This window comes from Bactrocera dorsalis, chromosome 2 (genome assembly GCF_023373825.1).
Source record: "Bactrocera dorsalis isolate Fly_Bdor chromosome 2, ASM2337382v1, whole genome shotgun sequence".
NCBI lineage: Eukaryota > Metazoa > Arthropoda > Insecta > Diptera > Tephritidae > Bactrocera > Bactrocera dorsalis.
In genome coordinates this window covers 20,201,732-20,226,936 of record NC_064304.1, presented here as the reverse complement: position 1 = coordinate 20,226,936, position 25,205 = coordinate 20,201,732, and the positions used below count along the sequence as shown (strand labels likewise).

Below are 25,205 nucleotides of genomic sequence, written 5' to 3'. Positions count from 1 at the left end.
ATATTTTTTTGTATGGAATCTAATAAAAATTTTTTACTGCAAATTGATTTTAATTGCTGTTTTTCCATCTTTTAAGCGCTCGATATATGAATTCCTACCATTTTATTCGTGGAAAATTAGAGATAAGTAAAAAAATATTAGGAAAAAAAAATTTTTGGAAAAAATGTAGTTTGTTTTTAAATAGTTTGGAAATTTTAAAATTTGTCTTGTTTAAATAGTCTGTGAAAGTGGTAAAAATATGTTGGAAGAAAAGTAAAAGTAAATCTTAGCTTACAAGCAAGCTTCTTTTAGTACGAATTAACTGTTATTGTTAGCTTAAAACAGGTTTAACTTGCTTGTATAGTGAATATTGCTTAGGGTTTTAATTACTATTTAATCTTTTAGGCGTTCGATATATTTCAATATATTTTTAAGCAATTTCTGAAAAATTATTAGCAGTCTTATTGATGAAAAATTGATTTAAAATCATGTTAAAATAAAGTTAAATTCGATTATTACAGTTGCGCCAAGTATTGTTATAAATAAAAGTAAATATAAAAAATATTTTGAAAAATTTTGAAATTCAAAAGGATTAAATTTTGAATTTTTAGTATTTTATGAGTAAAATTATTGTGGTTGAGCTAGGTGTTGATAGAAATTCATGTAAATTTAAAAAATATATTGAAAAATTTTGAATTTGAAAAGATTAAATTTTGAGTTTTTAGTACTTTGTACTTAATATGTATTGATGAAAAAAGATATAATGTATTTTAAAAAAGGTTTCATTTGCTATTATGGTTTCAGGGGGGATGAAACTTTTTTTCGTTCCATCTTTTAGGCGCCCTATATATCTATAGACGTTTTTGACTAAATTTTTTATTGAGATCAATTATTAAAAATATTCAAATAATATATTTTACTTAAAAATTAATTTACTTAGTCATCACTTAATAGTTATTCCAGAGCAAGTTTGCATGGCATGTTTTTGTGACATCTTTTCGGCGCTCGAGATATTTCTAATCGTTTTTAAGCATTTTTTATTGAGGTTAGGCGTAGAAATGTTTACATTAATACTTGCATAAATTTAAAAAGGAAGCCTATGCAGCGATTATTAGTGATAACGAACTGTTGGAAGAGGATATGTTAATGCTACATTCATATATTTAAAATCGGGGCAAAGCGAATAAGTATTACGTTTTATCCAAGTGCTATTTGAGCAAAAAATAATATCTTTTAATAACTCTTACAGATTTCAGGGGCGCTGTCTAATTTTAGTAACCTTTTTTTAATATATTTGCTTCATTTATGATAAAAAACAAATATTGTAATTTTAAATTTCGTTAAAATTAGGTCTTCAGCTAAATATTAAGATTTGATAGCATATTTGTATTCCTATACTATATATTAAAAAAAAAAACTACCAAGGGAGTGATACCTCGCTGATTTTCGTAGCATTTTTTCTTATTGCCATTTGAAAATAATGAAATATATAAAATCTTTCAATATTATTCTTTTCGCAACAAAATTTCTCTCACAAATAATTTTTCAACATAAAAATTTAAAATTTTAAGCAAAAAAATCTATTTTTTTTTTCAAAATAAAAAGTCATATACATGAGCGCCGATAATTATGCAAATATATTTTAACTGCTTCTCTCATTTGCCTTTTCGACATTTTTAATGCACGAAATTTTATTATTCTAAAAACAAAGTCGCCCAACCGCCGAAAATCAATAATTACTGTTGTCGCTTTGTGTTAGCGCAGCGGCTCCCACATTACATGTGCACAAATAAATGCCTGAATGAATATTGTAAAGAGCTACTTTATCAGCGCTTTTGTGTGTACTTGAATTATTAACATTGGAGCGATTTCGGGTTGTGCTCTATTATTCATGCGCTCATGTGACATGTGCGGCCACAGTTAAATAGCACGAATATACTTTTCAACATGTTGGCTGCCACAAGAGCATACATAAATTAAATACCAAAGCTTTTCGGCGCACACAGCTATAAAAATATATGTATAGGTATGTCTACTAACAGTATCTGTAGCAGGCAACGAATTCAATGAATTTACTGTCTCTTCACTTGCTTTGTTGCTATTAAAGCACAAATTTTATAAGTGTATGTATGTGAACACAGCCAGAAACAAAGTCATGTGAACACGTACAAAATTCTAAGTACGTGTGTGTCTAGAAGTTTTGTATGCTGCATAAATTATTTAAGTAGCACAAGGCTAGAAACATAGAAAACAACAAAGACACACAGGAAAAATATGTTTCAGCGCTGTAAGCGACATTGACGACGGCCATTGTGGTCGCAGCTGGCTGGAATTTTGGAAGAGCTAAATTTTTGGCAACTTGCCAAAATTTTATGGCCAACCAACGCACTAGCACACTGACACAAATGCAGTATTTAATGTTGCGCCGCAGAGTCTGACAATTAAATGCGCGCATTTTTCGCCAACTAGTGTGTTATATAAGACAAAATTTAGCGCAAATTTTTGAGTTTGTGCCACAAGAATTGTGTTTCACAAGTTCGGTTGTGTAAGGCGCCTAAAGCTATGCTGCATTGTAAAAACATATTTTATTTGTCTCGGCATAAAATTGTGAAATATAAAATATTTTTTTTTTGTTGTTTCTGCAATGCCTTTTAGCTATTTGCGCCAACTTTTCTAGAGCTTTTATTGTTGCCTTGCTTAACTTATTGCTTTTGTCGCTTTTTTTCCTTTCTTTAGGTGCATTTAGTTTTGTGAGCAGACTAGAAAAGAAATCCGCAAATAAAGCAAAAGTTTTGCGCACAACAACAGTATGAGCTGAGCAGAAACAATAAACAAGCAGCACAAGAGTTGCAGTTCTGCTGGCGCCAAAGACATTGGGGAGCAAAACTTTTGCACAAACCTTGAACCTTTGCCATAGTGTCTTTGGCTTAACGGCACACAGCGCCAAGTTGCCAAGTCTTGCTTTACAAGAGGTATGCCAACGTGCAGAAAACACACACTAGCGCATTTTTACGCACACACAAAGAGATCTCTTTATATATGTACATATATATAAGCATGCATGCATTTGCTTAATGCGTTGATTGTCAGGCGCAAATTTGTGCCAAGAAAAAAGCAAAAAAATCGATAATGTGAAAAAAAAGTGCACGAAACGAGCGCAAGCGGTCACATGGTAGCGGCGCTGCCTGTGCACTTGCAAGTGTGCTTCACACGCTTTGCAAAGCAATGCAGCAATTTAAAATATTTTTTACTATTTTATGCGTTACTTAGTCACACATTGGCTGGGCACTTTATTAAGTGGTTGGCGTTCTGTAATAAATTGCTAATAAATATTAAATTACGCACGAGTAATTGCTCTTTCGTATTTGCGGCCTAAATGTATGCTACATTATTCAACGTTAGCAATGCAATTTTGCGCAAATTTCTATTGTGTTAGTGGCAAATTATTAATAAGTTTCACTTGCAACACGCACTATTTTAAGTATGCAACGTTTTTTGCTGCAAAAATATGTAAAAATTCGCATATAACGCGTAACATATATTAGCGTTTGCACGCCATTTACTTGGCCTACTTTTAGGCTGCTTCGAATGTTTGCAATTATGTTTTTCTTACATTAAAAATACATTTAGGCTAGCACTTACATTTCGTTTTGTTGTGGTTAAAGTTGTTTGTGGCGTAAACGTTGTATTTGTAGTAGGAGAAAGACGGCGTGTAGATATGTATTTAGTAATAGGCGCAGTGAAGTTTACGGAAAAATTGTGAAATTGTAGTTGAGTAGTGTTTGAGTTGTAGAAAAAGGCCAAGTAAACATTGAAAAGTCGTTGACAGAGTAGAAATATCGTTGGAAATTGAGTTTAAGGTAAGAAAAGTAGGTAGCTGAGTGATTTAAGAAAAGCTTTAAGGCGAAAAATTTTATACAGCCTAGAGACTGAAGTCTTTAGTGAAGCTTTGAGTTGAAACATTTTATGTATCGCAGAGACTGAAGTGTTTAATAAAATATTTTCTTTAATGAAAGATACTGACTAAAAACCTCACTGTTTAATTTGAGTATGATTTTAAAAGCTGAATAGCTTTTGAAAAAGCTTTACTGTGGATGGCTTTCTTAACTGAGGGCAACTAATTTGCATAACATTTAGTAGATAAAAGATTTTGAAGAAATTTTGAATAATTTTTCTTACTAAATTGGCATTCGAAACCATTTTGTGACTTCAAGAAACTTTCAAAATTGTTTAAATATCTTAAACTGCTAGAAAAGCGCTTTCTTTTCACCTCACTTTCATTCCAATAAAAACTGAAGTGCAATCTACGAAAACACGCTACCTCATTTGCATACGGCACCTGAAAAGTCTTGACCAATTTGCACTAATATTTCTCTTCAACACTGACAACATTGTTAGCAAAAAAAAAGAGAAAAATATTTTTTCAAATCATACCAATGAAATTCATGATTCCTTGGCGCTTTCACTAAATACTATCTCGTTGTTGAGCCCGTTTTGTACGTGTGTGTTGAATGCGTTACGCTGTGCCGCCTTGCGTTCCGCTTCACCAAATCTACTTATAGGCGCACACAATTACGCTATGCACTATTGCTCAACGGCAATGCAATGTTATGCGTTGAGCTTTGCTATGCCGCAAACCGTCTACCCGTCTGACTGTCCGTCACTAAGGCCACTGAATTTGGTCGTCGTCGTTGTCGCTTGCACAGCGACTGTCACGCCTCACAGCCTTCAGCCGAAATCGTCGTCGTCGTTGTCGTCGCGTTCTTCTTCGTCGTTACATTCGGCCACTCCGATGTTGTTGTTGCGTTGCTTGTCAAACACACTGTCACTATTTTGCCGTTGTATTGTTGTTGTATTAATAGTTTGACTATAACTGCTTGTACTGGTATAAGTGTTTGTGTTAGTGATGTTGGTGTTGGCGGTGTTGGCAACTAGTGCTGCCACCAGGTACAACTTGGACTGACGCACTTTGTGCACTGAACTGACGACGGCCATGGCACTGGCTGTCAACTGGCGACCCAGAAGAATGCCCAACGACTGCAGTGACTGGTTTTTGAAGTCGCATCTACGAAGCATCGCAGGAAAGTTGCTGCTGCCGCCGCTGCTGTTGTTCAAGGGCCGAAGCGGCAAGCTGGCGCGAGGGTTGCTGTGCGTTCGTGGTGGTGAGCAGCGGTGAGCGGCTGCTCGCAGCCGAGCGCACGTCAAGCTGCCGAAGTGGCGAGTGATTTGCCGAGCGTGTCGCTCATTGACTAACTGACTTGCTGACCGAGCGACCGACTTAGCGTTATAATTCGAAATTAAGTTGGCGAAAACTTTGCGTGGCTTATTTCCTGGTAAGGTTGAGTCGCCTGTTGGTATGCAACTTATTTAAGAAATGCTTACACTCGAGCGCCATTTGAAGTTTTTTTGTTGGTATACTTTTAGGCGCTATAGAAATTTATTTAGTTAACACGCACTTTTTAAATGTGGTATACTTCGGGGCGCCTGTTGTGCGTTGTACTGGTTGCGTTAAACTTCAAACTTCAACTGTTCATTGCGTGCTGTGTGCGCTAACGTTTTGGGTGCCCTTCGACTTCTCATGCTTATATCGCAAGCCCGATCACGAAGTTAAGTATTTGCTGCTGCTGCTGCTGCCGGAGTCTGTGTTAAAGCACAGCATCGCCGCGCTAAGATGGAGTCGTGCGTTGTGGGTGCTAACGCTGCTGCGAGTTGTCCACAGACGTGGTTTGTGTACGAAAATCTTGGAAAGCAGCAAGCGCTCGGTTGTTTGTCGAAACGAGTGTTAACGGTGCGTTGCTCGTGACAAGCTCGCAGGGGTTGAAATTGAAGGCAGCGGGCGGCAAGCAATGCGTATTAAATGCAGGAAGAAAGAGAGAGGGTGGGTCGTGCTAATGACGGTTAGAGCTGCGCAGTTGAAAATCTACGCTTTTTGGGTGGCAAAGTACCTTCCCATGCTAGCGAGAGCGAGAGAGAATGAGCGCGCACTCTCTTTGCATGCGCTCTGCCTGACCTGAGTATGCGCATTCGCGCGCTGCATTGGAGCGCACAACACAGAGAGCGGCAAGTGTTAAAGCTTTGGTGGAGGTAGGTGTATCTTTGACTCGGTTGGCTCGTAATGGTCACATGGCCGAATGCTTACTTTGTAAGCAGTCTTGCAGTTGTTTGTGTGTTTCTATCACAAGCATAACACTTCGTAAAATCGAAAATGTATGCGATGTGCGTAAGAGGGATGGCTGTAGAAACCGACATTCACAATCAAAGTTGTAGTCAACGTCGTGTGCCGTGCGTCACTGCCAGCGCCAACGTCTGCTGCTGCAGCACTATCAGCTTGTGTGCTTATCGTCAGCGTGCTCTCAGATCTTTCGCCATGCAACTTGCTTTCGAGTGAGTGCAGTCGCTTTTATCGCGCACGTGCTAGCAACAATTTCAATGATATGATGTGAATGGAGTGTGTTTTTAGGCGCAAACGCCATTCGCTGTTCACTCAGACCAAAAGAGCTCAAGGTGTAGTGCTATTAAACTACTCGAGCTCTGAGTGAGTGGCAAATTCATTCTTGTGAAGCTGAGTGGTTTGTGTTTGTTAAGATTTAAAATGAATGAGTGGCACGGTTAATCACGTGGTTAAGCAATGAGTCTCTACTCAAACGTGCTAAACTTGGTTATTTCGAGATAATATTGTAGTTTTTTAATTAAGAGTTATTTAAAATAAAGTTTAGTTCTTTAATATATCATGAAAATAGCTTGTTGAGTTACATAATAACACTGTTGGCAAGGAATATTATAACTTTTCAGAAATAAAAGTTATAAAATATTATATAGCAGTTTTATAAGAAATATTTGAGGCGAATATTTTTTTTATTGAAGAATAAGTTATAAGGTAAAAATCAGTGGCCCACAATAAAAAACATGATATCAAATTTTTTTCCAGATTCGCAAAGTTGGCTGTTAGAAGTATTCATTGAAGCGTTTATTTAATACAAACGTTCGAGAACTGAATCATTGCTAGAAAATGCAATATGGTAAATCCAAGAATTAGAGTTCAGTAGTTAAGATTTTACTATGGTCATTCATTCCTCTTTCGTAGAAAAATTTCTGCAGTCTGTAGTTTATGCAATGAAAAAAGTTATATCTACATCAAGTTGCTCTTGATACTACAATTATGAATTCTAAAAGAATCAATACTCTGAAAAAAAATTTATAGATAATATGGAATTGCTATGAAAAAATTTCAAGAATTTGCAATTTTCAGAAGAAAGTAGAGATAAATATGGCAGAAAACTATTTTGAAATATTTCAAATGGAAAATATAGTATATGTGGGATATAAAAAGGTAAGGTTCAACACAGAATATAGTGAAAGAAAAAGAGTTTTTGTTTAAGATAAGTATAAAGAACCCAAAAACTGGGTTAAGTGAGTTTATCACATAAATTTTGAGGCTAATTGAAAAAACTCTGTACACAAAAGTTTTAGATCTTTCCATTACCTACAACTTTGACACATAACTTTTTTCTATAGGACATGCAATTTCGCCCGACATCGAGATAAGCCGATTTTATGTTACAAAATCAACCAAGAATTATCACTTTTTTTTCACTTCTCAGATCGGCCGTAAATTATATTTCTCTTGAAGCTCGTTATTCTGCTTTGATTTTCTGTTTTTTTTTGTGATTATTTTTCCTGGTCTAAAAATATGAAATACAATTGAAATAAAAAGAAATTATGTAACACAACTATGCTTTTTGTATTTCTGTTATTTATTCTGTTTTTAAACATTAATCATGTTTTGCATTTCATAGTAGATTTGAAGATTTTCATAATAAATTTCGATTTTGTTGGCTAACTTCGAAAACCACAGAAATTCTGCTCCGTTTCTTTTAGCTGAGTGAAATTAATTTATGTTTTCATTTCAAAAATATTATTGCAAATAAAAAAAATTTTCTTTCACTTTCTTTTCTTTCCAAGCTCAGTTTTTTATAAGAATATGTGCGATTCAATACCTATGATTGCGGGAATTGTCTAGAGCAAGTCGGCAGGGAAACAATGGAGCATCTTTTGTGCACTTGTCCCGCATGGAAAAGACTGCGCTAGAAGTAACTGTGGTCGCCACGGTATGATACACTGGAACAGGTATCGATAGTGAGGCCACAGATGCTGTTAGAATTCGTGTCAAGCGCAGACATTCTAAGGGATGACTACTCCTCATGAGCCTAGTAACTAAACTCCATCTGGTATAGCATAGGACCAAAACTGATTTATGCGTGGTTCATTGTCCAACCAGACTATCCAGACTAGCGCGTTCCTTTCGGTTAAACGATTCGTCGAACTACGAATTGATATCAAAGTTTTTCTAAGGTAGACATTTTAACTATATATTAGAAAAAATGTTGATGATGTCATGTTCAGCAACAATTCGTCTTTCTAATCACTAACAACCGAACAAAGGCGTTGTAAAATTAGGAAAAACTGCACGTAGTTCAGAAAGTTTAGCGGAAAAACACTAAAAACAGGCAGATTTTATTCTTCCAATTAATCACCAAAGTCAATGAGGATATTGCTTTACTCAAAAACAAAAAAATATATTACGATCTTTCATTGTTCTTCAATTTCGCAGTAAGTTAGTTAAATATTAATTTAGCAAAAACATAATTTATATAAAAAAGATGGAAACAGAAAATTCTACAACTTAATTTAGTGAATATGCTAAACTATTTACTATAATCCAACGACAATTACTCATGCCCATCTGATTAGAAATACCTGAATGCTAGCAAGTCAGCCAGCCAGCAACAACCACACAGCCGAACACTCATACATACATGAGCACGAGTATACATTAAGCAATAGCTATGCAATGCCCATTGGGCTTTGCAATTACTGCTCACTATAATCCGAAGAATCAGGGACATTAACACACACACACACATACTTTTGCACATTTGTTGCGTGTCACGCTGATGATGAGGTTACTTAATTCCTAAGCACTTCACAACTTTTATGCCACCACTCTAATGCGACTTCCGCCGAAGATCAGCAATTCTTCACACTTGAGATGATTGCGCTCGTTGAACCCACGACCTTATGTTTTTTTTAACTTATCCTTCTTTTCCACTGCTTGCCATCTACATGGTCACTCCGCAGCAATAATCCTTCTTTAGCATAAGGACTAGAAGAAATGCCGAGTATTTCTGTACAACGCACGCAAATTCCTTGGCGTGGAAGACAATCAGGCGAAAATATGTTAAGAAAATGCGGACAATTATCTGTAGGCCTTTTGCCTTTTTTGTAGTGTGGTGGCCAGCTATAAGCTGCTTCGCTGCGGCTAAGCTGCTGCTAACGCCAAGAGCTCAAGAGCAGAGTATGGTACTTTAATTTCCACTATGACTTACAACAACAACAATGCAAATATGTGCATTAGTATGTCATTATAATGTATGCGGAAGTCAGTGAGAGCAATTTAGCGGTGGTTGGGAGGATGTATTCTGCAAATTTCAACAAGTAAAGAGTGTGGCGACTGAGCTTGTGCCTGCATGTGCATATAACACATACCTTTATATACATACATAGTTAATGCTTTAGTAAATGAAATTTGAAAGCAAAAATACTGGATTATTGCTGAGTAACGATATCTAAGCTTAAAAGGAAGTATATGAAGGGGTTGTTTCTACAGCAATTGTTCAAACAGAGTTGAACTGTGCATTATCTAATTTATTAAGTTTTTTTCTGCTAAACTTTATTTTTTTTAGTAAGGAGATAATACAAATAAATAAATACATAATCTGCGTTCTGACGTTTTCAACACATTCTCGCTGCACTTTCTTCTAATAGTATAAGTAAGAGGTCCTAATGCAGACTCTGACTGGAGTAGGCAACGGAAATTATTACAAATATCTACTGTGCCAGATATTTGAGATATTTGCTGACCACAGCCTCTTTTCCAGAGGTAAACTTGTTATACAAGTATATTCTATATGTGTTGGCAAGTTAATCAAAATTTTCTACCAGATATGTCCATTGGTATGCGATGAATTTTTTAAGTGGGAATAACAGATACATATCTGGATATTTGTGTGGCAAGTACTAATTTCTATGGTAATTTCTATCTCGTTTAAGCTTTTGTAGTTAAAATTGGCACTTGCTAAAAAAAATAATCCTAAAGTTGCATAAAGTCTCTAATCCAAACTTTTTTCGAGGTTCAAAGCTGTTTTTTGTAACAACTTCTCAGAGGTCTAAGGTTTAGGCGTTGAGTTTCCACCGAATCGTCAGTATGTTATTAAATCAAAAAGCAATTCTCTGAAAATGTAACTACAAACCTAAATAGACACTGAGTGTAGTCGGCAAGAAACAAATTTTATGGGTTATTAATTTTTTAGAAAGGAAAACATGAAACCTGCAAATAAGTTCAAGACTAGGTCTCGAAGATTCCTTGTATCCGATTGAAAGAGGTGAGATAATGGCTTCATTCTCTTTAACTGACTCAAATCGATTTCGTAGAAATTCAGTAAATCACTTCATATGAAGCTTGGATTAATTTGGCTATCAGAACATCTGACATTTAAGGTTTGTGCAATCAATAGTTTGCACAAATATCCATTGCGAAGAAAGCCCATGTATGTACTGATATCGAAATAGGTATTATTACCCAACTAATCATCTATTAGTACAGTGTGATCTAAAATTAAAATTGAAATATTCCATAATTTTTTTTAGTTCAAACTTTTAAAATTCACACCTACATTCATACATACATACATTTAAAAGCATCGACATGCAACACAGACTTGTATGAGAAATATGCGTTTAGCACTCAAGCACTTGTGACAATTGATAAGCGCATTGCTCATTTGCCTTTTACGCACCCTCATATGCGCATTCAGCGGTAATTTCGCATTCTTCGCAATTCTTTTTTCCTCTAAATGGAATTTAGCGGCGCCGCACGTGTGGCATAATTTCAAATTTAATTCGCATTAAATTGCCTCACATTCCAAACACTCTTGAGAAGGAGAGTGAATGCTAGCTCAATTACATAGTAGAGCATATATGTATATGTGAGTGTGAAAGTGCTTCCTTGTGTGCGACTTGTATGAAATTATTATTTTTCTTCTATTTTTGCTTAATCCATTTTATTGCTAATATGCTGCATATGACATTTAATTCATGACTTTGTGTCGAATTATATGAGTAATGAACTCACCCTTATTCGAGTCTTAGGGAGAAGGAGAGTAATGCAAAATTAATATGCTTTCTAATTTAATTTGTTTCCTGGAATTGAATTCAATTAATAAATGTCATGAATTACTTGAGTTGACAAATAAACTAATTCGCCTTTAATCTGTATTTGTTAACTGAAGTTTATGTTAAAGAAATATATGATATGTATATTTGAAGTAAAGTTCCTGTAATAACTCTTTAAAAGCATTGCTCGGCTATTTCCCATTTATTCCTGGAAATTTGGAAATGATAGATAGATTTGCTAAATGGAGATTAAAGCTGTGATTTGTACTCGTACATGTAAATTCCAAGTTGACAATGTCGGATATCCTTAAAATAAGAGTGAAGAAGCGAGGAAAGGCTTAGTGTGGGTGGAACCGAATATTTTATACTAAAGCAAGTAAAAATTCCAAAGGTATATGGTAGCGAAGGTACGTATTCAACATTCTCTGAATTTAACATAATAAAATAAAATGCGGCAAATGTTCGAAAATCTTTATATAAGGCATATTGAGGTTGGAGGATCTCCTGTGCACTTATCCCGCATTGGCAAGACTACACGCTGTAAGCATCTAGGATCTCCGTGATATCATACACTGGAGGAGGTATCGGTACTGAGGCCGCAGATTCTGTTAAAATTCGCTTCAAGCGAAGACATCCTAATGGATCTAGTAATTGAACTCCTTCTGATATTGCATAGGACCAAAACTGTTCTATGCGTGGTTCATTGGCCTACCAGATTAACCTAACCTATGAAGGTTAGCAGAAGTACTGTCCCGATTTTAAACATTTTGGCCAAAAGACTCTACTAATATCAGAAAAAAATGCTCACCGAATTTCAATAATATGTCTCACAGATTGACCGATTTTTTCGGACTCCACATATTCGGTATCTTAGGTCTTATTAGACTTCCGATTATATAAATTAACAGCAAACAGTTAAAAAAAAAGCAATTAGTAATGAGCAATTTGCTTTAAACCTTTTTGTATAAGAGTCAGTGTATTTTATCAATCCCTCTTGAATTAAAAACATGTCTTTTATAATATGAAACGAAAGAAGTCACCATATCTGTAAAGGTGCTTCATGTTTTAAACCTGGCGCCTGTTTGACTCTAAAAAGCGAAAGAAGTACAAGTCGAACCACGACTTGTCAGCACAGTTACTAGTTGACTACAGTTACTTCCATTATTCATCTCTTCAGGAGTAGACTCTAAGAAAAAATGAACTCTCAATCTCTAATTATTTTTCGTTTTGTCAGTTTGCAGCGAGACGTCTATGACTTCGCATTGGCATCAGTATGATGAGAAAGTTGATTGTTGCCATTGAGAGTAAAGTCAAGTAATACACAACCTGCGTTTGAGTCCAGAATACTGGTGTGCAAAAACAAACAGACTATCCTGTTTGCGGGGTAAGCTCCTACTTAAATAGAACTGACTGTTTTTTGAAAAATTATATCCATTGCTTTTTGTTTAGACATCCATTTTTGACTGAAATCCCTACAAATTTCTGAAAGTCTGAAACTAGAACTGGTGAAATGGTCATGATAGTGAACCCTCGTAGACCAACTTTTAATACCACAGCTATCCACCCCAACTCTAGTAGCTTATTCTAAGTCTTTCCCTCTTGAAGCATCTGAGCGTAGAGAAAAAGCATGCTTGAAGTTCAAGCCAAGAAGTTGAGAAAGTTTTTATGCAGAGCCTTTGAAAGCATCCATCTTTTCTTGCTTCGATAGAAATATTTGCAGACCGATACTTAATAGAAATGTCAATGAATATTTCTAAGTTTGATGTAGTTCATAGCATAGCACACATAATAATGAGTTCCATATGACAGGACTCATTTTCCCACTTGGCTTTTATCATAAAAGAAATCTGAACTAACATTAGCTCCTCCTGATACCACTACTAAACAGTCCTATAATTTAATAACAGATCTATCTTACTTATTATATTATATATATAAAGTTTCAAAGTGCTGAAGCTCTAACATTAATAATAAATTTTTTACCAAGATTTAGGCAAGCCGACGCTAGGCAAGCGTACCAAATATTAATTACTATAGATGTAGTATGGATGTCAGAAATCATATCATTAATTATTCTAAAATTATTTTTGGCACAATTCTGACAAAATATGAAGAAAATCTTTATCACCTAATTGCGGTCGCTGCGAATGGCTCGCTTCATACACTTGAGTGCGCGATTAACACAGCATCTCTAGCTCGATTTCTGTCACTTTCTTAGAAGTGTCAAGGGGAAAAACCAATGTCACACATTTCGGCTATCAATCTTAGTCAAATGACAATGGCAGAGCACTTAGCACCAGTAGGCGAGGCAAGGACGAAATAAGAGACAATACCGTAAAGGGATAAGAGCATAAGCCGCATGGACCACCACGGGATGCTGGCTTACATTAATTTTGATTAACATATAAGACAGCAGATGTATGTGTGTATAAGTGTGAGCACGTGTCGAATAATAATATGCAAAAGAGTTGAGATGGAAAAATATTTCGTAGTGGGAATATTTGTTGGCGTTTGGCAGCAATAAAGCGGATTAGAAAGGAATTTCGACCGCAAATGAGAAAGGATGAACGCGACGAAGAAAGCAAATGGTTATATGAATAATGGTGCGGAGCGGTTGTGGTGCTGCGAGCTTGTCATATAGCGAAAATTAAGTAAATCGAATGTTCCATGCAAGATAAATGGTCAAAGTTGAGTTGTGACGGCAGCAGCTGCATACACACACACCAACTGTACACATACATGCGCACAAACGTAAGCAAATCTTTAATCAGAGTCATAACGGTGGACGCGTTAGACGATGATGATTAGAGCACGACATGGTCGGCCGCAATTGTTGCTGGACTTTGCGGTGTGGAAAATTGTGGGCATTTCGGTTTTGCTGCTGTTGCTGCTGCTCGTGCTGCTGTTCTTGCTTATGGTGAACGCACGCGCTGGCTTGTTTATAATCAGAGTGCAGAAGTCACGTTTCGAAGTAATGCATTCAATGCAAAGAACGTGATGTTTTACACAAACGTCAGACATGCATTGGAGCCTCACCCCCGCAGCGCGTCGGCAGCCACCGTTGCAAGCGCCCTGAAAACTTCAACTATTTCATATTCAACTTATTCTACAAATAAATATGTATTTGTACACCCACGTACTCAAATACATACATGGATGCAGACACACATACACAAACACTTGCTGGCGTCTTTGAACCACACGCTGCCGCAGCTGCGGCTACTCCCATGGCGCCTGAAGTCACACTATATTATGAGGTGTCTAAGTGCGCGCGAATGAAGCGCTCATGCAGTATGCGTGTGTATGTATGGAGCGGCGGCGTGAAAATGCTTGGAATTATTAACGAAGTGCTGGAAAATATATTATAGTTATTAAGCACACATACACTCACGAACCTGTATTTAAATGTGTTTGTATTAAACACAAGCGCTTTATGCGGTGAAAGACTCTGGATTTGTATGCATACTTTCATAAGCCCGTCTGTGATTGTGTGTGTGCTTGTGCATGTGCCATTTCCCTCAAGTCGCATTACAATCATTTATTTGAATTAAAAATATTTTTATCATCCAGCAATATGCCATTGTATTAGCTGAATATGAAAAATAGTTTACAAGCAAGTTTTTCATCCCCCGCTCCTACCACACCACAGTTGCTTTGCTGTCTTCAGTCATGTATTTAAAGAGTGTATAAAGAAAAAGGACAGCTTACTTTATTTGTGGTTAAGATAGACACCATACACTAAATACAAACATGAGATTTGATATTTGTATATACGTATGTATGTGTGTGTGTTTATCACTTTTTTATCATCATTCACACTTCGTCTTTCGGTTTATCTGGCAGCGGCATTCCTACGCAAATTTTATATTTCGCATACCACAAATATTAATTAAATTTTGCTCACACCAAACCCAATGCATCCCCTTACGCCTATGACACCCGCCATCACTGTTTTACAATATTGCCGCATGCATACACACATACATATATTTCATGTAAAATTTGTGCATAAAAGTATTGAGCGCGTTGCGGTGAAAGGTGGCGAAAAAAATTGGAAATTTTCAAATGGAAAACTTTGCCTCTTAATTACGATTTCTGTTAACCGAATTACAACAATCCAGCCTGTTGTTGTTGCGGTTTTTCTGGTGTTCTCACAATTGCATTGCTGCGGGGCAGCGCTTAATTGCGTCGCCGATAATGTAATTAGCGCGCTAACGGAAAACACAAGCAACGGTAGCAAATATATAAAAACAACAACAATAACACTGTCAAATAACTATAAAGTAAATAACAATGAAATTTTTCTGTACTGCAAACAATGCCTCAAAATATATTTACAAACCTTTAATTTTATTATATATTTTTTGTATTCATTATAAACTTGTAAATTTTTATTTTTAAATATTTTTAATTTTTTGTATTTTTGAACTTTTTAATTTTAACTTTAAAATTTAATTTTAAAATTAGTTTTAATTTAAAGTTTTTTTTTTTATTTTTAGTTTTAATTTTTTACTTTCAATTTGAAGTTTTATTTTAATTTTAATTCTAATTATAATTAATTAATTATATTAATTTCAGTTTTAATTTTAGTTTTAATTTTAAGTTTAATTTTAATTTCAGTTTTAGTTTTAATCTTAATTTAGTTTTTAATTTTAGTTTAACTTAAAATTTATTAAGAATTTAATTTTTATTTTTAGTTATAATTTTCATATTAATTTTAATTAAATTTTTATTTTTTTTTATCTTTTTTTTTAATTTAATTTAAACTATAAGTTTTAACTTTAATTGTTTGTTTTTGTATTTTAAATTAAATTTTTATATTAATTTAACTTTAAATTTTCAAATCAAAAATCAATTAAGGACTTATTTTAATTTATATTTTGATTTAATATATATTTGTTTTAATTTCGGATTTAATTTTAGTTTTAATTTAATTTTAAATTTTTTAATTTTTTAATATTTTTAGTTTGTTTTAATTTTAATTATTTTTAATTTAACTTTTTATTTTAATTTTAATTTGAATTATAATAATAATTTAATTATAATTATAATAAAATTTTAATTTTAATTTAAGTATAATTTAAATTTTATTTACTTTTAATCTTAATTTTATTTAATTTAAATTTTATCTATATATTAATTTTATTTTATTTCCATATTATTTTGTTTTATTTTTTGTTATTGTAATGTACTCCCACGCTTGTTACACTTTATTGTAAAATTACCATGCTGATTGTGTTCAATTAAAATAATGATGCAACTGCTTGAAATAAGCCAATTTAATACAAAAATACAAAATTATAATTGCATTCAATGCTATTGGTATTGGTTATGGTTGCCACGCTGCTGCAATTTGTGGTATTTACATTAATTGAAATAAAGGCGTAGTGAAATTTCGCGCGCCAACCGAAAGTGCATAACAAAATAATAAGCGGTAAATAAATTGCTGGTTGAGCGCATTTGCGGCCACTGATATATAATAAGTAATGGTGCTTATTGCTGGCAGTTATGTAAATTTTGCATGCAGCATAGTGGAAATAACTGAATTGCAAGTACTTATACTGCAACTGGATAAAGTAGTTTGTGATACTTAAAAATATGACTTTCTTTCTATCTGTAAAATGCGATGTAGAAGGGTTAAAATTCATATGGTTCCCAACTAGTCCAAAAGTAGTTTGTTTTTGTGTTTAAAAAAGTTAATTCTTTATTTAAGCTAATTACTGCTTTTTAGTAAGGAGTTCTAAGATTTAATAATTAATTTTTATCCAAAAGTTAAACCAAACGGTAAGCGGATTCTAAATCCTACGTTAGAGCATCTCTTAGCTAATATACATACATATATAGACAAAATTATTTTATTTTTTTTAATTGAACGGAGTGCGTTTTATTGAAAATATCTACGTTTTAGAGAGGGTGATGAAACTCAAATTTGACTTAAGTTCATCTAATTAAACTTGTTTCCAAAATTTGTAAAAGAAGTTGACAATTGAGATAAAGTTTGAGAGAAATATGAGTTTAATTTTGCTTGTCATTAATTTCGTGAAAATTATTATGATATTTTCTCTAACGTCACTGCCGATTTCTGATCAACAGAAATTACCCGGATTTCTTTCAAGGCTTTCATTTCGGCGATCTTATCTACTTTGAGTTGGTAAGTAGTAGTAATAAAACCGCAGAAATGTTGGCTTATGGTTGGTATTGATAGGGACAAATACATTGCTTTTCAATTTTGGGAATTATCAAACTTTTTGCACTTCAAACTCCAGTTCAGCATACACGAACATGTACATACATATGTCCACTTAGTACCTTTTCTTGAACATAAATTGTACGACATCTTGTCTAGTAATTTGATATGTATGAAAATATTTTGTAATAAAAAATATGAAGTAGGCTCTCTAACTATTCCCGAGAGTAACTTAAATTTGTATTGTTCTAAGTTAATCAAAAGGGCATCGCAATAACATTTCATAGAATATTATATGCCTCTTAATACTTACTAGCCGCCACGGAACTAGAAATTTTTTTTATCTATGCTTTTAAAACAGTCAAAAATTGATTGCTTAGTAATTGTGTTTCAAAAAGTAGCGAAAATTTATGTAACGGCGCAATTGGGTAGGTGGTATGAAAATAAAATTTCACATTTATTGCCAATAAGCGTGAGTTCAATGGAAAATTGCGAGAAAAATGCGAAAGCTAAAATTGCTCCACTGACGATGCTCATAAATTGTCAGATAACCTGCGCACACAAACGCCAATGCATTGCACTCCTCCAAGCCAAGCCGAAATGCCGTTTTACTTTTATTTTTATTTCATATAAATATACGCTTTGCTGCAATAAAATAAACGTAAACTTCTGGCAGCGTTAAAGGCCGTATCTGATAAGATGCCGCTGCCGAACTATGATTGTGTGAGTGTGTGTGTAGTAGGTGTGTGTCAGCGCTAAGTATGAGTGAGCACTAGCGGGTGGTGTTTTTGACAGCACTTAACAGCACTTGTCACTGCCACCATGAAACATTACTTTTGTTCAGAAGCAGCAGCAGAGTGCGGCAAGCAAGTGTTTAAAATAAAATAAGAAATCTTGCAAACAAATAAAAAAAATAAAAATAAAGAACAAAAAGAAGTGGAGTTTTATGTCAAAATATATGAGCATGGAAAATCCTTTTTCTATTTACACACGCTGCAGCACTGCGCTGCTGGCACGTATGTGCCTTTATTGTTGTTGTTTTACTTTTGGTAAACAAAAAGTGTGGTTGTGTGTGTGCGCAAGTGATTTCTTTCGAATTCACCAATGGTTTACTACTGAGGCACTGATAGTCGGCGTTTAAGCGTGTAAGCCAACAGAAGTGAAAAAGTTGCAGTACGCCTTAAAGTATGCTTTGCACACATGTGTGCACATATTACACTATATATTTTTTCCCCGTCACACTCATAACTCCTTACAACTTTTTAGCTTCCCGCCGCACCCACTCTTTCCAGCGACCGCGATGAGCACAGCTGGGCATCATTTACTCCATGCATTTGTCGGTGTGTACGTGCCTGTGGCATTGTCGCTGATACGCCAGCCACCAATACCAGCATGCATGCGTGGCAGTTGCCATGTGAGGGCTTGTGGCATTGCCTCAATGACAAATGTCTCAATTGTATGCCAAGCACGTCTTAAGTAAATTATTTTTGCCATTTTAGATGTGCGGCACAAGTGCTTATAGATTTTAGTTTATGACACTGCTATGTTATGCTCTGTTATGTCATGCAATAGATTGCGACAGCTGCATTGTCATAAAGTGTACTTGAATATGTATTGTATGGTGGAAATGCTTGCATTATTTTTATTTTCTCATTTATAATTTTGTAAGTTCAAGGGATATAGTGGGTGCTTTGGTGCTAAGCTCTGCGCGATATCGCTGGTATCTGCTGCTGATTTATATCGTTTTAGTGTGCTTTTTATTTTGCAGATATTCGAGTGAAAATTTGCATAGTGGAGAATTTGAGAGACCTAGAGTTTGACAAGTTACCACAACTAGGGTTTCGAGTTTTTGTTCGAAGGCGGTGAATAAAATATGAAGGCGCAAGTAGAACGTATTTTTAACCCTAGAAAGCGAGAATAGGTTCCGTGGTAGCCGACGGATGTTAAAGTTTTAATTCCTAGTAACCAGAATCTCGAAGTATTAAATCAAAATAAAAAGTTAAAACTTGGTGTTTCCTTTTCTAAACAACAGAGTATGAACTGGCATTTAGTCGATCACTTGAGAATCGAGTTTGTGGCTAGAAATATTTATTTCAAAGTTTCTTATTTTCGAAACTGCAAAAGACTTAGTAAAAATCAGAGATGCTGTAACTATGGAGCTTTGCAGTTACTCTTTCCTTAAAAATGAAGAGCTTTGGAGTTTTTTCTGTCGTGTCATAACTTTCGCAATGACAGCCCATGCATTTTTTGGCATCCTGCCGATTGGGATATGCTAATACATAATGGTCCAAAGCACATGATAAATATTGTTTGTAGAAATAATTTGACCTCAGTGATACCTAAAGGGAAATTATAAATACGAGATATGACAATTAATTAATGAGTCTGATTCCATAAAAACCGTATATTTGAAAATTGTTCCACAACTCTGTCATCCCCTTCAAAGTAGTTCCCTTGGGTAGCTATACAGCGATTCCAGCGCGTTTTCCATGCTTCGTAACATTTGTGGAACGCTTCCACTACGATGTCCGCGAGTACCCTCGCCACGGCCGCCTGGATGTACGTAATCGACTCAAAATGGGTTACTTTGACCACCGATTTTGTTTTAGGAAACAAAAAAAAAAGGCACAGGGTGACATGTTGGGAGAATAAGGTGGCTGTTGCAACACGGCGATCCCTTTAGTGGCCAAATATTGGGACACTGGGAAGAATCCAGTTACGAGCGATGTCTGGGCGCACCCTGTTGACTCGCTTTCGCAATTTTTCGAGTACTTAGTAATAGTAGACTTGATTCACAGTTTTTCCCGGTGGAACGAGTTCTTTGCGGACGATTCCACGGCTTATAAAAAAAAGCAATAATCATCGTTTTCACCTTTGACTTGCTCACGCGAGCTTTTTTCGGGCGGGGGGCGCGCGGAGACAACCATTGTGAGCTTTGGACTCTTACAATTTTGGCGTACGTTTCCGAAGCTGTTTCGCCCAATCTGGCGCAAAATTTTATCGTGACGCGTTGCTCTTGAGGGGCACTACAAACAGAAGTCTACTCAACTTGACGCAACAGGCGAACTTATTTACCACAAGCGCGGTAATAAAATCAGTCTCATTACTTAATTGTCAAACCTCGTATGAACTATGAAGAAAATTAGAGCTCAGATAAAACAGGATGTGCTCAGTTCTGCACAATAAATGATTTTTTTTTTATTACTTGTAATGATTTTTTTTTATACTCTGAACTGCGTATATTACACAGTTTGTAGCCCCTATAAAGAAACGAAGACCATATAGAATATAACTCGTATCTAAATTATTTCAGTTTTTTTAGATATCGATCTGAAATTTTTTGCTGGTGATTTGTCGAAATCATCGATATCGTACCTCTAAATGATATAGATGCCATACAAATTGAGAAATCAAGGTAACGTTCTTCTTATACAAGAAAATATCTTTACTAAACGTGCCACAATAATTCCAAGGCATGTCTACAATCTTTGAAAAACTTGTTCTGATCAATAGAATTTAGCTGTTTAAATAAACTGAGTGATCAAACTCAAATTTCTGCATGGAAAACTTTTTTTTATTTCAGGAGATATCTTCAATAAATTTTATATTTATTCTTGTCCGAGGCAACGGTACAAAGCTTGTAGCTGTCAAATGACTAAGATCGGTGCACCTATAGCATGCCCAAATACATGTTTTGTGTGTAAACTTTTTTATTTGTAAGGGCTGTTATGGCTTGGATGTAATCAAATTTAACAAATTTTCTTGCGTCATACTCATTATGAATTTCAAGTTTTTTCAAATTCAGGGATTAAACTGTGTATTTTACTAGATTTGCTTCATATCCACATCTCTACAAGCAAAGCTATTTTAGAGTTTGTTGCTTGTACAAGAGAGGTGATGAAAATAAACGGTTCAACGGCTTAAAATTGATTGCATCTTAGAGTTATTGGTAATAAAAGTTAAACAATTACAAGGTCTTTGACTAATAACCTAAAATTTCTTGCTAATTTATTAGCAGTTAGTGGTAAAAGTAAATAACTTTTTCTCAACAAAAGCATGTAAAGGGATTAATCATATTATAGCCAGATTTTAGTTAATTAGTTTCAGTGTATCTAACAAGATTACTAAAAATAGATTTATAGATAGAAAAATAGATTCTTTTTACATTACCATCATGACTTCAAACCATAGATTTTTGAGTTGCTTGATTTTGGATTTCCTTTTCGTCTATCTATTATAATTCCATGATTCGCCGAAAATATAATTAAGTCTCTGTATGAAATCAATGTCAACCCTTGAAGTAAAAAGAGCACATTACAGTAACACAGAACGGTTTTGTACTTCCGCCTGCGTCCTATACTGCTGCTGCTTCCATTAAAAGCAAATAAGCATCGCTGTTAGTATGCATATCACTGGCACTCATGTAGGCGAAGGTAATTCGAGAAGTATTTAATCCAATTTGTGCAAATACTCAAAGCAGCAGTGGCGCCAAAGCAAGCGCCTGTGTGTGTGTGTGGGTGTTCGTGAGCGCCATACAGGTAAGTAGTGACTACTAATGCATTTCCTACAAAGTGCAGCAAATACACAAGTATCACTTGAAAAGTACGCAACGTGAGCACTCATACATATATATGTGTGTGACTTTGTTGTAAGCAACACTATAGCCAAGTTTTTAGGAAACACAACACACACTCATTTGCTCTATGTTCGGATCTTGACTGCATTTGCGTGTATGTGTGTTCCTGCAACTTTCGTTTCGGCGAAAACGGAAAATCTGATAAGTAAGATACATATGTATGTATATATGTATATGCCACTTCATTTGTTTGCATGTATGTGTGTGTGAAGGTATCACTCACTGAAAGCATTTTGCGAAAAATAGGTGATTGTGCCATACTATTGGCCCAGGCACACTGTTACACACACTCATACACGCACATGCATATGCGCTTCATGCGCACTGAAGTACCGTTACTATGTCAGCATGCACTTTACTTATTTTCCCAATGCACTTAAATATGCAAACGCACACATTTGTCGAAGGTTAAGGGCGTGGCACACAATAGCGAATGGCGCACGATAAAAACTGCACAAAGAAAATCTCGATATATGTACATATATATGTATGTGTGCGATAATAATAATAATGCTATTATGTAAATACGTACAAAAATATACAAAAACCACTACACATACACGTACATGTGTTTGTGTGTGCGCAACTTTCACGTAATTATGCAACGCTGTGTGTGTGTGTGTGTTGCATGCACCTTGGCAACATTGTAACATTTGCGTGCGTTATCGGCATTGACGTCGCATAAGCAGGAAGGAAGCTGATGCCATTCGTAGCAGTACAACAGCAGCAACAACAACACAACAAAATGATGACATCGATGTGCAAAAATACTTGCAACTTGCGCCTTGCACGCACACTAAGCACGACGCACCAGGGCAAGTGGGTGGTTGTCGTGAAGGTCTCTGATTGTAATTAAAAATAAAGTGCAGCGAAATTACATGAGCCAAAAAGTGTGCAAAAAGTTCTGCCACAAAGTTGTTGGTAAAATATAATTCCAACTTTTACTATAAAACTTCATATTTTGCTTATATTTTTAGTCAACTTTCCGCATTTTTGTTCTTGATTAATTTAACAGTAAATTGATTACAGGTTACTGGCATGCATTAATAATAATATGCGTTCGAAAAGGCATTTTTCAATATGCGGGACAGGTCTTTGTTGTATTTAATCAAATTTTGTAAAATCGTATACACAAAGTGGTTGAAATTTTTATCGTCGTAGTAGCTCAGGAAGATATTTCTTTGCTAAACATTTATTTAAATGAGTTTAATTATTTATAGTATCATATAGTGCTTTGTAAAAAAAGCGACTTTTACCATGAAAAAAGTTAATCAACAAGATTGCTTGAAATTATCATTAAGTACTTTGAGAATTATACTTTATAAGCACTTTAGTTGCAAAAAACAATGGGTGGTGGTCGTAAAATCATCGAGAACTTGAAATAATACTGTTTATTTTTCGATGTTATCGTCATTAATGGAGAAGAAGGGCGTTCATTCTTCTGCTTTCCTTTTAACATCGAAAAGAAATACGAAACACGACTTGAAAGCGTTGTATTGACATCCGAGATATATTAGAGGATCTTAAAATCTCTTCCACCAATTCGGTTAATATTTTGGGTATGAAGCGTGTCAATGCTAGACTTGATAATATATGGAATCGTGAAGACAAAGTGACGAGACGTAGATTTATGTATGTATAATATTTAAATTAAAATTATTTATAAGTCTAGCCAAAGGCGCTCCAATTGCAGTTTGGAAGTGTTTCTTTATAGTGTGCAGTGGCTATTTACAATTAAAAATACCGTGGATCGGTAACTTTGTAAAGCTGCTATATGCAATAGTGATCCGATCTAAACAATATGTTCTTATAGAACTTGATTTGGTTCGTTCCGCTTGTATGAAAGCTATAGTGACCTGATATCAGTGGTACCGATAAATGCGCAATACCTCCAAAACTGAGGAACAGGTTCTCGCGTATACAGACATACCTAAATTCTTACATCGGTTCAGGTCGTTACGCTAATCGTATCTTATTTTAGAGGAATATGATTTTAGCAAAACTAAGACTAATACTTGTCTAGCAAGAAAAACTGACGAAACCGAGATCGGAAATGGCACAAATATCTGCCAGGAGTATAATGTATTTTCGATCAACTCGGTGAAACATATAATGTTTTAGGTTTAGAAATTGAAGATTTATGTAAACTAACCTCCTCAGAGCAGTGATTTGAAGTCGTGAAAATCTAAATGTTTACCTAATGGCTCAACATAGCAAACTATTATTGAAATAGAGACAGCTACTATCAAGTACCGCATTAAACCCCTAAAACGTGCCTGTCCGCTGGAGAGTACTGATGCTACGAAAACTACGCCAAGCCTCGATGTCCGGCCAATACATTTTTAAAGTGTAATGAGATGTTTAATGCCAGTCAGTTCATGAATTTAAGCCATTGGAACCAGTCTCCGGCGACATGTTATTACAGAGGACTAAATTAGCAATTTGACAAAAAAAAAAAGAGATCCATGACCATTCATCCATTAAACTCAACGTTTTTACTTTTCAGTATAGAATAAAGTATCAACGATTCTGTGATCGACAGTTCCAAAGGCAAAATAAACATATTCATCCACAGATCAAAGCGTTCAAAAGGAACTTTTACTTTAGTAATCCACAAGCATAAGATAGCTGCAAACTAAATGGCAGCTGCCAAGTAGCCCTCTGGTTAAATTAGTAAGTCCATAAACCTTCTAGTGGATAACCAAGCGCAATAAAATAAGGTGAGGAAACAATAGCTAGCCACCCACTGGAAACTCGGTAAATATCATATGGCTACCCAGTCAAAGCTCCAACTTAAGAGGCATTTGTGTGCTGAGGAGAAAAAAATCAAGTACTTTATTAATTTTACCCAGTTGCAGGATAAGGTTTGAGTACTTTCTATTCGTCAGCACAATAGACTTAATGATATCCCAGTGATACATACTTTATGATAGAATGATCGGCCTCGCGTTGTATCACACGCATCATTACATTGAAGTCACTGCAGAAAAAGTTCGAGAAAGATTCTCAAAACTAGATATTACAAGATCGATTTCAAACTTTTCCACCATAACATTAAACTGTATAAATACTGTTATATTTAATATAATATAATCTTCATGATTCAAGTAAATGTTTATTGAACATTTCCAGCGCTCTGTTGGCTCAGTTTAGAGGCAATAAGACCGAGTA

The 25,205-nt window shown here is 35.1% G+C and overlaps 1 long non-coding RNA gene across 12 annotated transcripts in view; it reads right to left on the bottom strand.

The window, feature by feature from the left end:
• The window catches only part of LOC105229869 (complexin), a 349,701-nt gene that overhangs the window by 61,352 nt on the left and 263,144 nt on the right, over positions 1-25,205 (bottom strand). The window contains exon 1 of one of the 12 annotated variants that reach the window (XR_007421483.1): positions 4,414-5,407. The exons of 10 other annotated variants lie outside the window; for them this stretch is intronic. This is a non-coding gene — a long non-coding RNA (complexin). Of the gene's footprint in view, positions 1-4,413; positions 5,408-25,205 lie in introns of those variants that run through there. One more of the 12 variants, XR_007421485.1, reaches the window with a different exon arrangement.